This window comes from Lithobates pipiens, unplaced genomic scaffold, assembly GCF_037356315.1.
Source record: "Lithobates pipiens isolate NorthernLeopardFrog02 unplaced genomic scaffold, aLitPip1_a1.2 Scaffold_18, whole genome shotgun sequence".
In the NCBI taxonomy this organism is placed as follows: Eukaryota; Metazoa; Chordata; class Amphibia; order Anura; family Ranidae; genus Lithobates; species Lithobates pipiens.
In genome coordinates, this window is record NW_027507758.1 from 324,215,140 (window position 1) to 324,228,820 (window position 13,681).

Consider the following 13,681-nt stretch of genomic DNA (forward strand, 5'->3'; position numbering starts at 1 on the left):
GCATCCAATGATAAAATAACTTTGTCGGATGAAATCTGAAGATTGAAAAAAATGTGTCTGATATTAATTGCTGTGGATCTAGTATTTTAACACCAGACTGGTTCATATCAATTTGTGTATACTGTATATTAACCGGTTCCCGACCAGCGCACGACGATGTACGTCGACAGAATGGCACGGGCAGGCATATTGGCGTACAGGTACGTCCAATCTTCAATGCCGCCCTGCCATCGGGAGTGCGCCGCCGGCGGCATGCTCCCGCGCTGGTCGGGACCACCGTGAGTCCGGTCGCGGGACCCGTGGACTCGATCGCCGCGGGCATACCCGCGATCGTCTCAAGGGACGGCTGAATGGAGGAAATGCCATGTAAACAGCATTTCTCCATTCTGCCTAGCAACTAGTGACGCTGATCTCTGCTCTATGTGATTGGAGCAGAGATCAGTGTTCACTAAATGAAAGCCCAACCCCCCCACAGTTAGTAACACACCCCTAGGAACACTTAACCCCTACACTACCAGTGTCATTTACACAGGAATCACTGCATTTATATAGCAGTGATTACTGTATAAATGACAATGGTCCCAAAAATGTGTCAAAAATGTCTGATGGGTCCCCCACAATGTCGCAGTCACAATAAAAATCGCTGATCGACGCCATTACTAGTAAAAAAAAAAATAATAAAAAATTATTAATAAAAATGCTATAAAACTATCCCTATTTTGTAAACGCTATAACTTTTGCGCAAACCAATCAATAATCGCTTATTGCGATTTTTTTGACCAAAAATATGTAGAAGAATACGTATCGGCCTAAACTGAGGGAAAAAAATGTTTTTTTATATATTTTTGGGGGATATTTATTATAACAAAAAGTAAAAAATAATGCGTTTTTTTCAAAATTGTCGCTCTATTTTTGTTTATAGCGCAAAAAATAAAAACCGCAGGGGTGATCAAATACCACCAAAAGAAAGCTCTATTTGTGGGAAAAAAAGAACGTCAATTTTGTTTGGGAGCCACGTCGCACGACCGCGCAATTGTCAGTTAAAGCGATGCAGTGCCGAATCGCAAAAAGTGGTCTGGTCTTTGACCAGCAAAATGGTCCGGTCTGTAAGTGGTTAAGGACTCTTGCACGCAATACTCCTGTTTGAGCATCTACTTTTTCAGACTTTTTTGTATATATTTGCATGTATTTTCACACATTTTTGTTTACGTAAATCTGCGTGCATTTTCATGCAAATGTGCGTGAACTTATTTGCATGTTCTTGTTCTGCACAGTATGTAAATGCACAATTCTGCACATTTGCGCAAATATTTGCGCCCGTGAGGCGTAAGTTACTGACCAAAAATGCTAATTTTTCTACTTTCTTTTTTTACTGAAGAATGCACGGCGCTTGTTTTCGCACCTGTGTGCATAGGCACATTACAATTAATGAGCTGTATTTTAGCTCAGTAAAAACAAAAAAAATCTGTAGTGAGCTTTTTCAAGCTGCAGTGTGCAAGAGGCCTTGATTTGTCTGTTTGCTAGGTCGTGTTCCAAGATGTTTACATTGGAGGTGAGGAGAGAGATTGGGCAATAGGGGTCTGGTTGTAACAAGTCTTTTCCTGGTTTGGAGATCACCACAATCACTGCTTAATTTATGGAAAATGGAAGTAAGCCTCCCTTAAAAGCAAAATTAGGTACATTAAAGCAAAACTTTTCCCATAACAACTTAATAAAGATAATTCAATCAAAAAGATGTGACGCTCAGACCAGTGGAAATTCAAATGCAAACTGGAAGGTGCTGGATCTGTGGTTTCCTCCCATTCACCAAAAGACAATGCAGTCAAAGGAAAAAGACAGCTGGCAACTCCATTATCCTCAAGTATGTATTAAGCCACAACAGTGAGTATACAGGTGGTGGCAGATGCTTTTATGCAATAAACCTTGTTTACAGCACACATGCGAGATAAAAATGAACATATATGTATACAAAAATATCAAAATAGGTTTCACCCCTCCTTCAATCAGTAACATATTGAATTAAACAATCAATAATCAATCATAAAGTGTCAGCAGGTGTGATGCTGTACAACACCTAGTAGAACAAAATAGTCTTATCCCAATACATATGTAATAAAAGAAAAGGGTATAACAATATATATATACAGTATCTCACAAAAGTGAGTACACCCCTCACATTTTTGCAAGTATTTTATTATATCTTTTCATGTGACACCACTGAAGAAATTACACTTTGCTACAATGTAAAGTAGTGAGTGTACAGCTTGTATAACAGTGTAAATTTGCTGTCCCCTCAAAATAACTCCACAATAACAACAATAACTCAAAATACAGCCATTAATGTCTAAACCACTGGCAACAAAAGTGAGTACACTCCTAAGTGAAAATGTCCAAATTGGGCGCAATCAGCCATTTTCCCTCCCCGTTGTCACGTGACTCATTAGTGTTACAAGATATCAGGTGTGAATGGGGAGCAGGTATGTTAAATTTGGTGTTATCGCTCTCACTCTTTCATACTGGTCACTGGAGGAACTCTCTGAGGATCTGAACAAAAAGAATTGTTGCTCTACATAAAGATGGCCTAGGCTGTAAGAAGATTGCCATTTGCCAAGACCCTGAAACTGAGCTGCAGCACGGTGGCCAAGACCATTCAGCTGTTTAACAGGACTGGTCCACTCAGAACAGGCCTCGCAATGGTCAACCAAAGAACTTGAGTGCACGTGCTCAGAGTCATATGGAGAAGTTGTCTTTGGGAAATAGACATATGAGTGCTGCCAGCATTGCTGCAGCGGTTGAAGGGGTGGGGGTCAGCCTGTCAGTGCTCAGACCATACGTAATACACTGCCTCAAATGGGTCATCTCAGAAGGAAGCCTCTTCTAAAGATGATGCACAAGAGAGTCCACAAACAGTTTACTGAAGACAAGCAGAATAAGGACATGGATGACTGGAACCATGACCTGTGGTCTGATAAGATCAAGATAAACGTATTTGGTTCAGATGGTGTCAAGCGTTTGTAGTGGCAACCAGGTGTGGAGTACAAAGACAAGTGTGTCTTGCCTACAGTCAAGCCTGGTGGTAGGAGTGTCATGGTCTGGGGCTGCATGAGTGCTGCCAGCACTGGGGAGCTACAGTTCATTGAGGGAACCATGAATACCAACATGTACTGTGACATACTGAAGCAGAGCATGATCCCCTCCCTTCGGAGACTGGGCCACAGGGCAATATTCCAACATGATAATGACTCCAAACACACCCCCAAGACGACCACTGCCTTGCTAAAGAAACTGAGGGTAAAGGTGGCGGACTGGCCAAGCATGTCTCCAGACCTAAACCCTTTTGAGCATCTGTAGGGCATGCTCAAATGGAAGGTGGAAGAGTGCAAGGTCTCTAACATCCACCAGCTCCATGATGTTGTCATAGAGGAGTGGAAGAGGACTCCAGTGGCAACCTGTGAAGCTCTGGTGAACTCCATGTCCAAGAGGGTTAAGGCAGTGCTGGAAAATAATGGTGGCCACACAAAATATTGACACTTTGGGACTAATTTGAACATTTTCACTTAGGGGTGTACTCACTTTTGTTGCCAGCGGTTTAGACATTAATGGCTGTGTGTTGAGTTATTTTGAGGGGACAGCAAATTTACACAGTTATACAAGCCATACCCTCACTACTTTACATTGTAGCAAAGTGTCATTTCTTCAGTGTTGTCACATATATAATGTGATATACACAGATAAAGATCAACTGGATGAGAACAACTTAAGAAACAGATCTACATCGTAGCGGTGATTAATTCCCTGGGGCACTCTCATTTGAAGATTAAATATCCACCAAACCTAACGTAACAGCAGTTTACGGTGAATATACCCACTGCGAAAGAACGGTTTAACCCTTTCCAAATGTAAAAAGGAAAAAGATGCCATATTTCCACCGTGTTCATACTTAAAGTGTTTGGATACATTAGATAGATTTCATCACTTCTATAAGATGCCCCATGGAAATGTTCACTCACTCTAGTTCTTAAAGGTCTATGCATGTATATTGCATTTATTTTGATATTTTTGTATATATATATATATATATATATATATATATATATATATATATATATATATATATATATATTTATGGTATGGAGCCCTCTGACCGATACGGTTAAGGATGACAAACAAGGTTAACATAAACTCGCTTACTTGAAATGGACCTGAAAGTGTGCCCTGGTCTAACGTACGGTATACCAAAATAAGGGGGCATACCCTAGATAGAAAGTGGGTGATAAATGAAATGAATATGAATGGGGAGAAAAGAGTACTCTCATGAGGAGTATGATGCTTGAGAAATGCCCTGAAAAGGGGGATGGGTGGGTGGGTATCGCGCACCGGAACCGACGAGGAGGACAGGCGAATGGGCTGGTTATATATTCCACCGGGCTCCTCCCATAATTTCAGGCCAGCATACTGGCCTTTCTATTTATGGTATGGAGCCCTCTGACCGATACGGTTAAGGATGACAAACAAGGTTAACATAAACTCGCTTACTTGAAATGGACCTGAAAGTGTGCCCTGGTCTAACGTACGGTATACCAAAATAAGGGGGCAAAATCATTCAGGTAGGGGTTGTATTTTTTTGATCCAAGTTTGTTACTGGGTGCGCTCGACAAAGGCCTGGGTCATCTCCGCTTGCGGATTGGGTATGTAGCGGGCGAAACAGGTGGACCTCCATCTGCCCCACTTCTTGATAATGTGAGTAGGACAGAGGTGAAGGACACCCGGGAGTATCCTGACACGTTGCACCGGGCAGCGTTCAGGGGTTTAGTGAGAAATGGCAGAAGAGGACTAACTCCTGGTTGATCAGCCAAAAGGGGCCGACAGGCGCGTGAAAATGGCGACCGGGTACCGACGGTTGTTGGACTTATAGCGGTGTATGTCCGAACCCGAGCCAAGCTGCTGCGTCTTGGAGACTGCTAAGTGTAAGGCGAAATGGTCTTTGTATCGGACCAGGTGGTGCTGGTACAGCATGCGTGCCGTGAGGCTACAACAAGTAAACTTGCTTGGCCGTAAGAAGCCGGGGAAGGCGAGGTGTATGGCTGCTTGTAAATGACACCAACGTGGAGACCGAAAAGGTGAAGTAGCCAGGAAGTCTGACGTATTTCTAAACGTCTCCTGTGATAGGCGGTCGTTTTGGTGCCGGTCATCGGCTGGCGCTTCCTGGATACCGCGCGTAACAGCCCGAACGGCGTGGTAAAATAGGAAGGGTACGGTAGGGTCCTGGAGGGACGTAAGATGTTGTACACCGGTCATGTATAGCCGGATCGTATTAAAGGATGACGCCAACTGCGAGTGACAGTAGGAAATGAAGGCTGTGACTTGCTTGACACGGGACGTCTCTGTACTGTGACACGTGACGAAGTTGGTTAAAGGCCCTCCAGGCTGATTGATAGGCCTTGAGGGTATTGCGGGAAAGGGAGTGATCAAACGAGTTGGGTAGCCGCTAGGAGGTGAGGGGCTAACCCAGGGTCAGCTGAGACCAGTCCGGGATAGCTGCTGATGTTGGTCCGGCTCCGGGTACCTGAATGAAAACGCGACAAGGTTAAAGCGGGAGAGGGCGTCCGCTGCCTGATTGAACTTACCGGGGATAAAGGAAGAATGGATGTTGAACTGAAACAACAACAAGAGCTGGACCAGTTGACGTAGGAAGTACATACCACCAGAGAGGCGCCTTGGCGCAGCCAGGAATTGCCAGTAACTGGGGAGGCCAGGGAGCTGCGAGCCAGAGGTGGCCAAAAAATCAGCGGCAAGCCCGTGGAGGCCGCTGCGTCAGTCATCCCTGAGGAGAAAGGGAAGACGCGAAGGGAATGAACAGAGAGACGTCACTCCCAGACGATAGGAATTCCTCCCGCATAGCAAGGACTGCTATTGCCGCGGGGACCCGGCTGAGGACTTGCTCCGGATCCTGTGAGAGAGACAGTAAGACCAATCGGCGTGACACAGAGGCGCGACCCCTGAGGGATGACGTGCATAGGGACGCTCGACATACCGTGAAGGGACTGTAGGTGTCTCTTGGATGACTAAACTGGGGAATCTGCGAGGGTATTATGTGTCCGTAAAGATGGCAGTTGTAATGGGCGAGCATTGGCCGAAGATTATGGGCTGATGCCTCTGGACGCATCGTAGTGGGGATCTTGCTGTGTGGGCTGTAACAACAGATGGTTCTCCGAGCATGTAAGAATAAGAAATGTTGAACGCTGGCTAGAAATAGCCTGGGCGTGCTACGGAAGAAGCCAGTCGCGTGTGACAACATGATCCTGGTGCGGACGGAGGTTGAACTCAACTGTCCCAAGGAAGAGACAGCCGGACAGGCGACAGTGAGTGGCTTGTAAGAAAGGCCACAGGAGACGAGTGGCCAATTAAGTGCTGCTGAAAATGAGGTGTAGCCAGTTAGCGTACCACTGAGAACGTGCTTGCAACAAACGATTGCAAGAAGTTATGCTAAGTCGCGAGCCTTGGCATGAGTAAAGGTTGTGTTTGTACGTGTGCTTGCGACAATTGCCCGGGAGTTTGTCGGAGGAGATGTGTACGTGGTGACTGCGAGCAATTCGCGTTCCGCATGTGCACTGCGAAGAGTGCGGGAGTTATGCTTGCATGTATGTTAGGACGCGTGCTTGCGACGGTTGCAAGATGTTACTCAGTATGCGTGCTTACCATGATTGCAAGATGTTATGCTAGGACGCGTACTTGCGACGGTTGCAAGATGTTACCCAGGATGCGTGCTTGCCATGATTTGCAAGATGTTATGCTAGGACGCGTGCCTGCAGCGATTGCAAGGATTTACAGTAGGCTTCGTGGGCAGCCAGGCCGGAAAAGACAGAAGTCCATCCGGTCCAACCACAATTGAAATAATAAGGTATCACACCACCCGACACCCCAATTCTACGCCCGCAGCTGATCCAGAGGAAGGCAAAAAACCCCAACAGAGCATGGCCAATTTGCTACAGTAGGGGAAAAAATTCCTTCCTGACCCCTCGAGAGGCAATCGGATTTTCCCTGGATCAACTATGCCTATAAGTATAAGTACCCTGTAATACAACGGACATTTAGGAAGGTATCCAGGCTTCCCCCAAAGCAACCTATTGAGCAGGCAGAAGTGCCTGCCAGCAATGATTGCCATAAGTTGAGCCCGGACATCAGCTTGCAATGATCGCAAGAGGCTTATGCTTGAATGCGTGCTTGTCATGACTGCAAGAGGTCTACGCTCGAATGCGTGCTTGCAACGATCGCTAGAGGTGTATGCTCGAATGCGTGCTTGCGACGATTGGAAAAGGTCTATGCTCGAATGCGTGCTTGCAACGATTGCAAGAGGTTTATGCTCGAAAGCGTGCTTGCAACGATAGCAAGAGGTTTGTGCTCGAATGCGTGCTTGCAACGACCGCAAGAGGTTTATGCTCGAATGCGTGCTTGCAACGACTGCAAGAGCTCTATGCACGAACGCGTGCTTGTAATGAGTGCAAGAGGTCTAGGCTCGAATGCGTGCTTGCGACGACTGCAAGAGGTCTATGCTCGAATGCGTGCTTGTAACGAGTGCAAGAGGTCTAGGCTCGAATGCGTGCTTGCGACGACTGCCAGAGGTCTCTGCTCGTATGCGTGCTGGTACAATGATTGCGATTAGTCTATCTCTGGATGCGTGCTTGCAACGACTGCAAGAAGTCTGCGCTTGGATGTGTATTTACGACGATTGCAGGAAGTCTGCGCTTGAATGTGGAGAAAAACAACGCAACACGCCTAAACGAAGCTGTTTTCCTTTTGAGGCAACTTTATAATGAAATGAGGCCGAGGAGCAAGGCCCCCCTGGTAGGCATCCAGACCGCATGTGATAGTGAGATGAGAGAAGCTGCCATGACAGAGATCCGGATCGCCATGCCACAACTTTGCGACTGAGCACGAAACGGATTCTGGAGCATGTACTGAAATGAGGCCGTTCCTGGGGCACGCCGAGACGAATTTGGTACACCGAAGTGACTATTCGTACCGGAACGTGATAAGGTGAAATGAAATGAAAACCCATGACAAAGACAAGAATCAGAGGACGAGGCCCTTGAACCAAACGGATGAATCCTGTCCTTGGAGCATGTACTGAAATGAGGCCATTCCTGGGGCACGCCGGGATGAATTTGGTACACAGATGTGACTATTCGTACCGGAACGTGATAGGTGAAATGAAATGAAACCCATGACAAAGACAAGAATCGGAGGACGAGCCCTTGAACCAAACAGATGAGTCCTGTCCTTGGAGCATGTACTGAAATGAGGCGTAACAGCTGGGCGCACCGGAACGAATCGGTGCATAAATAAATGCGACAGGATTCGAATCGGAGCGTAATAAGTGACCGAAATGATATGCCATGACAGAGATAAGATTCAACGACTGGACTGATGGTTATAACAAAGAATCCGACTCTGGAGCATGTACTGAAATGAGGCGTAGCAGCTGGGCACACCAGAACAAATCGGTGCATAAAAGAATGCGACAGGATTCGAATTGGAGCGTAATAAGTGACAGAAATGATATCCCATGACAGAGACAAGATTCAACGCCTGGACTGATGGTAACAATAAAGAATCCGTCTCTGGAGCATGTACTGAAATGAGGCGTAGCAGCTGGGCACACCAGAACGAATCGGTGCATAAAGAATGCGACAGGATTCGAACTGGAGTGTAATAAGTGACAGAAATGATATCCCATGACAGAGACAGGATTCAACGACTGGACTGTAGGTTACAAAGAATCCGTCTCTGGAGCATGTACCGAAATGAGGCGTAGCAGCTGGGCACACCAAGACGAATCGGTGCATAAGAGAATGCGACAGGATTCGATTTGGAGCGTAATAAGTGACAGAAATGATATGCCATGACAAAGACAAAAATCAGGGATCGTGCGTGAACCTGCGAGTGATTCAGTCTCTGGAGCATGTACAGAAATGAGGCCAAACCCTGGGGGCACTCCAAAGCGAATCGGTGCACCAGAGGTGCAACAGGATTCGCGCCGGAGCGCGACTAGTGACAGAAATGATTCGAAATGGAAGAAATGACTGGGAGTGAAATGAATTGGAATGAGATCGAATGAAATACATAACATAACTGCATGAATGAAGGGATATTCGAATTGAAGCAGGGCAAGCGAAACGTGCGGACTGCTTGCCTTGTCGTAACAAGCAGTTGGCTGTGAGTCGAACGATTCGACCGATACTAATAGAAATGCTCGGGCAGTCGAACGGTTTCGAATGCCGTACCTGCGAATGAATCGCCTGACGTGGCGTAATCGAACGTGTCAAAAAAGTGATAACGACAGCATCGAAAGTAGAAAATAGCGACATGCGTACGAGGGCCACAGAAAACATTCGATTTGAAAGCAGCGAGCGGCTCGTGAGTACAGGGAATGTTGACGGTACATCGAATACATGAATTGAAAAAGGGGGTGCCGAAGCCCTACCTGCGACAGCCAGCCCGACGTGCAACGACAAATTCGACGGGTACGGCGACACTCCGACGGCGAAACCGACGGACGCTGCTGAACGGGAAGACGAGCTGTCAAGACGGGGACGAAAAATGCGGGAACTGACGAACGGGCTCACTGCGTCTGGTCTGAATGGCCGGCGCTTGATACCTGACGTATCGGGTATCGCGCACCGGAACCGACGAGGAGGACAGGCGAATGGGCTGGTTATATATTCCACCGGGCTCCTCCCATAATTTCAGGCCAGCATACTGGCCTTTCTATATATATATATATATATATATATATATATATATATATACAGTATATATATATATATATATATATATATATATTCATTTCTATCTCACATGTGTGCTGTGAACAAGGCTTCTTGCGGAAACGCATTTGCCACCATCTGTATATTCACTGTTATGGCTTAATAAATACTTGAGGATTATGGAGTTGCCAGCTGTCTTTTTCCTATGACTGCATTGATGAAAATAATGTTCTTTAGAAAGGAACATACATTAGACATTAATAATTCTGCTACCAAAATTAGTGGGCATTGTAAAATGCCTCTAGCATTGTTCCTGTTTCTTCTTGCTGGAGGCTGCCATTTTGCTGATTCCAAGAGCACCATAGCAGCAGTAAATCTTCAGGCTGTCAGCAGATGGACCTCATTTTTTGCATAGTGCCAAAAAATAGAGAGCAACTGTACATGTGCAGAGCAGTGTGATGCTGGATTACAAACAGTATAGCCACTTATTTTTAATGTTTTCCATAGCTATATCTGCAAAAGGAGCCATTTGTTTATACCTGCAAAAAGGGCCAGTATGAATGACTCACTTTCAAAATCAGTGTCAGAAATACTTGATTACTTGAGTTTGACAGGTATAACGTAAAATGGTTTAAAACTGACTTTATATGAGAACTATGGACATTAATTAACTATTACAGGCGTTCACAAAGTGGCTTGTACATCTGCACACACAGGGTCTTCAGGGCCTCCTTCCAGGGTTTGATCTGGTTAACATTATAGATTTGGTAGGCCTTCTCTTTGTGGGATGATAGGCTTTATATTTAACATTTCTTACCCTTTATAATATCTCAAAGAGTCCCTGCTCTCAACAATTGGCAAAATAAGAGCTAAATCATCACTTGAATGCTCTGACTCTGGGATCCAATTTGGGGTGCAGCTGGATCTGAGTCTTTTAAGTAGCCTGCAAATGCTCCCTGACTAAGGGCATCGTGTTTGCACCCCAGTCCTGCATTTCCCAGTATACACTGGGCAAACAAAACTGTTACAAAACCCATATGGACACTGCCCTGGGAAATATATACCAATTCAAAATGCCCAATTTCATTAAATAACATGCTGGGGGAGAGGGGGGGGGGGATATGGGCGGGGGTGCCTGAGGTAGAGAAAGTACTGCTGCAGCACAGACATTTTCAAAGGAAAATGGGTTTTAAGTTGCCAGAAAATGACATCTCATCAACAGCTTCCTTTAAAGGAGAAGTATAGCCAAAGCTTGTTTGGCTGTACTTTTCCTATGAATCACAGGAGTGCAGTTCGTTTTGCAAGTCCGCTCTTTGCTGACGTCACAGAAATCAGTCCAGGCACCGCGTCATCCAGAATTGGTTCTGCCAGGTGCCTAGATTGACATCCCGCTCAGCCTCTCAGCGAGCCGATGAGAGGCAGAGATGGCCGCTCCCCACCCCTCCACAGCTCAGTGTTCCAGTAAGCGAGAAGGAGGCAGAGAGTCAGCAGCTCTCTGCTTGGGGAGCTGTCAGAACCAAGTGATCGTGGTGTTCAATGGCTCGGTTCTTATTGTAGATGCACCGGGGGTAGATGCAGCATCGGACCGATGCTGCATCCACCGAGGTAGGTATAATTGGGTGGAAAAAAAAATTCTTTACTTCTCTTTCAAATAAAAATAGTACACAGACCCCTCCAAATTTTTGTTATGTATTTTAAAGAAGTTGGCAATAAATGTAATTTTGTCATTTACTGGCAATTTTAATTTTATCATCTTTTTTCTTTGCACGTGGTGGGTGCTTTTGTTGGGAGTATTACACCCCTGGGCAGACTTACTGTGGTCATCTCCTAACACCTTGGCACCGAAGAGCACCTCACTGCTTCAGAATGGCTCTCTTGTTGATGAAGGGACCCCTAGGAAGCCCTCTATGCAGTTGTATCATTCCACTTCAGTGTATTCCTTGGGAAAGCTACACTAAAAATAGGCCAGGGGGACCCGCTCCACAGTCATATTGATAGGATCAAAACCTCTGGTTGCAGCCATTCTTGAACCAGGTGCATCAGGCCATACAACTGCCCACAGGCAGGTTTTGCCTTTTTGATTGCAATGAATTTATTATTTTTGGTATAAGTTTGTGGTACAGATCAAACAGTCCGCATTGCGGGTACAGAGAAAGTAAGCCAAGTACATGGATCAACAATACTGCAAACTGGTATCCAATAGACACTGTAAAACGGTCAGTGAAGATGTGACCTTGTTGCTGGAGTGTATCTCGGATCAATGAGAAGAATAACAAATCAGTACATAGAGCTTTGATATCAAAAGTCACATCATACGTATGGGACAAGAAGACCAAGATGATCAGCCAGGAGGAACAAAAGGATGAAAAGGGAGTAAGGGGAATGTTGAAGGATACGATAAAAGAAGTAAAAAAATAGGGGGTGGTATTGAGGAGAGAGAACATGAACAGGATGGTCTTTTGAATGCATATATTCCATATGTGTTGATTAAATAAGGATATGAATTGCTGGAAAGTGGGTGCATGAGTACTTTTCCAGTTGCTATTAGGATGTGAACAAGGAAAAGGGCGCCTCTAGCCACTCACATGGGAGAAAGAGGAGTAGCATTCAGGTCCATAAGCTGCGCTGAGGAGATGGTATTGGACTGCAGGTCACAGCAGATCCTGTATGGCTGGCACCACATCAAATCCAGGCAGGAAATGGTGGAAATGGCTGAGCACAGCTCAGTCTCCTTCAGTGTTCCAGGCTTATTCCTATCACAGTCTGGTGGAAGTATAAAGTCCTTCAGATAAAAAATAGGGGTTCCAATGAGGGGAGGATGGACGTCAGTGCAGATGGCTGAGCCGAGCTGTGTGTCCACAGCGTCCGTTCCGCCTCTGTAGTGTGGAGAGAGACACGGCCTTGTATCTGGATTGGAAGCGAGGCTTAGGGAGCAAACACATACTAACAGGGAGCGGGGCCAGAGCGTACATAAAAGGGGGGGGGGCAGCAATGCTATAAGGGAAACAACATTAAAAGGACACAATGCTAGAGAAGTTAATAAATAATGCATATTAAAAAGAAATACATATAAAATTACTGCAATCAATCAATTAGGTGCAATAGAACTAAAAGATAAAAATAGAAATGAATAGCAGATTTAAGCCACTATGCAACAATTACTAATAGAAAAGGGGATATGGATCATTTTAATTGAAAATAGATAAAATGAACACATCAAATTAATAAGTCACAAATAAATAATATATTACACATAACTTAGATGTATTACTAAAGGATACCTGTAAAAAAAACAATTTAGTGTAGTAGGACTTAATGTTAAAAATAAATCTAATTGGTGGATAAAACCACTATATATTAAAAAGGGGGAGGAAAGGGACTGTAGATCAATATAATTTAAAATAGGATAAATTAATCATGATCGTGGGTCTCTAATATGCTATTAGGATGTGAGTAATTACAGGATGGTACTGTATGTGCCACTCCTTTAGCCCCACTCCTAGCAAAGCAAGTTGTGGAGTAAGTACAGTATTTGATTTAGTGAGTGATGCAAATAGAGTGTCTACATCTTTGCAAAATGAGGACAGTGCCAGGCAGAACCACCATATATGAGCCATAGGTGGCGGGAGGCCGCATTTCCTCTTTTTTTTTTTTGTTTTGTGTGTGATGTAGCCCATAAAAATCCATACCAGACTCAAAGGGTCTGGTATGCACCTGTCCTGCTATGAAGGAGCTATTGCTGACCCAGGCCAGATGCAGGGATTGTTAGGTGAGTGTTGCTATATTTAATAATCTACTATTGTTACCCCTAGCTTCTAGGCGAATATATGTATATAGTTAACGTGATATTAACTGCAGATTTTTTTTTTAAATGACAAACATGTTATGTTATACTTATCTTCTCTGTGCAGTGG